The following is a 5086-nucleotide window of genomic DNA, read 5'->3' on the forward strand; positions in this document are numbered from 1 at the left end:
CCTATCACCTTCATCCCCTCCCCCACTCACCTATTGTACTCTATGCTACTTTCTCCCCACACTTCAGGCTCTCTGCCTTTATTCCTGATGAAGGGCTTTTGCTCGAAACGTCGATTTTACTGCTCCCTGGATGCTGCCTGATCTGTGCTCTTCCAGCACCATTAATCCAGAATGCTGAGCTGGTGGGTTTGTTTTCAGACATTTTGTCACCATGCTAAGTAACGTCATCAGTGAGCCTCCAGTGAAACGTTGGTGTTCTATCTCACTTGCTATTTATGTGTCTTGGTTTATTGTGATGGGTGATGTCATTTCCGGTTCAGTTTCTATGAGGTTGGTAAATGGGGTTCAAATCTATATGTTTGCTAATGGAGTTCTGGTTTGAATGCCAGGCCTCTAGGAATTCCCTGCATGTCTTTGATTAGCCTGTCCCAGGGTGGATGTGTTGTCCCAGTCGAATTGGTGTCTCTCTCTGTGTTTGGATTCCAGTGATAGGTGGTTATGTCTTTTTTGTGGCCATTTGGTGCTCATGTATCCTGGTGGCTAGTTTCCTACCCATTTGTCTAATGTCATGTTTGATACGGTCTTTGCAGGAACTCCTGCACAACAGACCAAAACAGGAAGACGCTACACACCCAGAGACTCTAGCCACCCGACCATACATCAAAGACATTTCAGCGATGACCACCAGGCTACTCTAGTTAGAAGCAAAATAAAACTGCAGATGCTGGAATACAAGGTAGACTAGTAGGAGGCTGGTAGAACCCAGCAATCCAGGCAGCATCAGGAGGTGGAGAATTCAATGTTTCGGGTGTAACCCTTCTCCATTAACAAACATTTAGATTTGGACCCAATTTACCAACCTCTCGGAAACAGAACTGGAAATGATATCACCTACCACAACAAACCAAGGCACGTAAATAACAAATGGGATAGAATGCCAACGCTTTGCCGATGTTACCTCGCATGGTGGTGAAACGTCTGAGAACAAGCCCACCAGCTCAGTGAGCAAACCGATACCCTGAGGCCAGATGAATGTGTGGCTTAAGATTTGATGCAGGCAGGACGCTTTTAGATTCCTGGATCATGACCCATTTCTAAGAAGGTGGGACCTGTGCAAGTGGAGTGGTCTTCACCTGAACCAGAATGGGACCAACGTCCTTACAATTTGCTGATGCTGTGGAGGAGCTTAAACTGTTTTGGCCAAGGAAGGAGACACAGCATACTTTTAAAAAGGAGCTAACATGGAGTTAGACATGTTTCAAAGGGGTAAGCTGAGGCTGAGTGTCCTCTATTTAAATGAAAGGAATAGTATAGGTAAGACAGATGAATTAAGGTTATAGATTGGCAGATGCAACTGCAGTGCTATTGCCATCACACAGATGTGGTTGAGGGAGGGGCAGGACTGAACGTTCCAAGAACAGAATCTTCAGGAAGGACAGGGTAGAGTATAAAAGTGAAGGTGGTGTTGCATTATTAACTAAGGAGTCAATTACTGCAGTAAGAGGGGATGATATCTTGAAAGGATCTTCAAATAAGGCTTTGTGGGTGGAGTATAGGAATAAAAATTGCGCAGGCACAGTGCTGGGAGTGTATAATAGACTCCAAACAGTCTTCAGAAATAGAGGAGCAGACTCGTGGGATGTTTACTGAGTAGAAGTCTACATTAGGGGATTAAGATGATTTGGGATAGAACTATTAGAATGTATTCAGGAGAGCCTTTGATATTAAAATGCGAATGTCCTCCAAAATATGATGCAGTCTGAACGTAGTACTGCAGAACAAAAGCAGATGGGCATTCAAGGTGGCATTGGGGAGCATTTTAACAATAATAACCAAAACACTTCATTTTTGTTATGAAAAAGGGGTGAAAATCATCTACTAAAAAGGGTTTCAGAATAGACAAAGGCAAATTTTATTAAAATAGTCTGTCCACAGAAGCGGCATGGTGGCTCAGTGATTAGCACTGCTGCCTCTCAGCACCGGGGACCCAGGTTTGATTCCAGCCTTGGGCAATTGTCTGTGTGGAGTTTGCACATTCTCCCCGTGTCTGCGTGGGTTTCCTCTGGGTGCTCCAGTTTACTCGCACAGTCCAAAGATGTGCAGGTGAATTGGCCATGCTAAATTGCCCATAGTGTTAGGTGCATTAGTGAGAGGGAAATGAGTCTGGGTGGGTTACTCTTCGGAGGGTCGGTGTGGACTTGTTGGGCTGAAGGGTCTGTTTCCACACTAGGGAATATAAAAAAAAGACTGGAAACAACTGCTTTTGCGTAAATCTAGAGCAAAACAGTGTGGAAATTTGCAAAAGAAATTGGGGAGAGTACAGATCTAAGATGTTCCTTTTAAGGTACAATGTAGGAGCAACAAGTCCAGACAAATCAGTGTGTTTCAGAACATTCAGGACTGGATAAGAAGAAAATGAGGCTTTTAACAGGTACAAAGGAAGTAACTAATGGAAGCGCCAGTGGAGAATACAAAGTGCAGTGAGAACTTAACAAAGCAATTAGATCAAAGATGGGGCATGAGGTAATATTGGCAGGTAAGATTATGGATAAGTCCAAGATATTCTAAGTATATCAAGGAGAAGGGGATAACAAGAAAAAAAACAGGGCTAATTAGGGACAAGGATGTGCATGGAGCCAAAGGATACTACCAGGCTATTAATTACTTTGCATCTGTCTTCACTCGAGAGAAGGTGGATATAGGTATAGAATTTGGGAAAGGGAACTGTGGTGGTTTTGAGTAAACTGACGTGAGAAAGTTTTGGCGGGCTTAAAGCTGCTGGAGGAGACATTGGAGAAAATTAAACAGGCTTCGACCCAAATTTTTAATTCATCTTTGGCCACAAGGGAGGTGCCAGAGGACTGGAAGAAAGTGAGGACTGCAGATGCTGGAGATCAGTCGAAAAGTGTGGCACCGTAAAAACACAGAAGGTCAGGCAGCATCTGAGGAGTGGAGACAACCCTGGTAATTACAGACCAGTGAGCCTTACTTCAGTTGTGGGTAAAGTGTTGGAAAAGGTTATAAGAGAGAGGAAATATAATCATCTAGGAAGAAATAAGTTCATGAGGGGTAGTCAGCATAGTTTTGTGAAGGGTAAGTGGTGCCTCACAAACCTAATTGAGTTCTTTGAGAAGGTGACCAAACAGATGGATGAGGGTAAAGCAGTTGATGTGGTGTATATGGTTTTCATTAAGGCATTTAATAAGTTTCCCCATGGTAGGCTATTGCACAAAATATTGAGGCATGGATTGAGGGCGATTTAGCAGTTTGGATCAGACATTGGCTAGCTGAAAAAAGACAGAGGGTGATGTTTGATGGGAAATGTTCATCCTGGAGTTCAGTTACTAGTGGTGTACCACAAGGATCTGTGTTGGGTCCACTACTGTCATTTTTATAAACAACCTTGATGAGGGCGTAGAAGGATGGGTTAGTAAATTTGCAGATGACATTAAGATTGGTAGAGTTGTGGATAGTGCCAAAGGATGTTGTAGGTTACAGAGGGACATAGTTAAGCTGCAGAGATGGGCTGAGAGATGGCAAATGGAGTTTAATGCAGAAAAGTGTGAGGTGATTCACTTTGGAAGGAGTAACAGGAATGCAGAGTACTGAGCTAATGGTAAGATTCTTAATAGTGCAGATAAGCAGAGAGATCCTGGTGTCCATGTGCATAGTTCCCTGAAAGTTGCCACCCAGGTTGATCGGGTTGTTGAGAAGACATAAGGTGTGTTAGCTTTTATTCATAGAGAGATTGAGTTTTGGAACCATGAGATCATGCTGTAACCGTACAAAACTCTGGTATGGCCGCACTTGGAGTATTGCATACAGTTCTAGTCACCACTGAGATGTTGCCTGGTATGGCGGGAAGCTCTTACGAGGAAAGGCTGAGGGACTTGAGGCTGTCTTTGTTCAAGAGAAGAAGGTTCATAAGTGACTTAATTGAGACATGTTAGATAATCGGAGGGTTACATAGGGTGGACAGTGAGAGGCTTTTTCCTAACACGATGGCCAGCATGAGGGGGCATATCATTAAATTGAGGGGTGATAGATAATAGGACAGATGTCAGAGTGGTAGGGGGTGGAACGCACTGCCTGCAACAGTATTAGACTCACCAACTTCAAGGGCATTTAAATAGTCATTGGATAGGCATATGGATGTAAATGGAACAGTGCAGGTTCAAAGTGCTTCAGATTGGTATTACAGGTCAGCGCAACATTGAGGGCTGAAGGGCCTGTACTGTAATATTCTGTGTTCTATTAAGTGTATACATCCTGCTAGGATTTGCTTTTCCAAAATGCAGCACCTCGCATCTATTAAATTAAACTCCATCTGCTACTCCTCAGCCCATTAGCCCATCCGATCAAGATCCCATTGTACTCTGAGGTAATCTTCTTTGCTGTCCACTCCATCTCCGATTTTGGTGTCATCTGCAAACTTACTAACTATATTGCCTATGTCCACGTTTAAATCGTTAGTAATGAAAAGTAGTAGACCCAGCACCGATCCTTATGACCCTCCACTGGTCACAGGCCTCCAATCTGAAAAGCAACCCTCCACCATTACCATCTATATCCAAATGGCTAGTTCTCCATGTATTCCATGAGATCTAACCATGCTAACCAGTCTCCCATGGAGAACCTTGTTGAATGCCTTACTGAGGTTCACATAAATCAAGTCCACTGCTCATGAGACGTGATTTCCCAAGGACAAAGCCATGCTGACTATCCCTAATCAGTCCTTGTCTTTCCAAATACATATTAATCCTGTCCCTCAGGATTTCCTCCAACAACTTACCTACCACTGGTCATTCGAAATCCTAATCTAAAAGCAAAATGATATGGATTCTGGAAACCTGAAATGAAAACTGAAAATGCTGGCAAAGCTTAGCAGGTCTGGTAATAAAATGTAGAGAAAGAAATTGGGTTAATGTAACAGATTCTATTAAAATTCATTCCATATCCAAGGTGAGGTGAGGATGATACCCCTTGATGTCAAAAGCCACATTAAACTAGATGTGATTTCAAGGAGCTCTAGCAAGTTGAAGTTGTTGGGAATTGGGGCAGAAGGAGTTGGATGGAAATCTATCCT

This window comes from Chiloscyllium plagiosum, chromosome 4 (genome assembly GCF_004010195.1).
Source record: "Chiloscyllium plagiosum isolate BGI_BamShark_2017 chromosome 4, ASM401019v2, whole genome shotgun sequence".
In the NCBI taxonomy this organism is placed as follows: Eukaryota; Metazoa; Chordata; class Chondrichthyes; order Orectolobiformes; family Hemiscylliidae; genus Chiloscyllium; species Chiloscyllium plagiosum.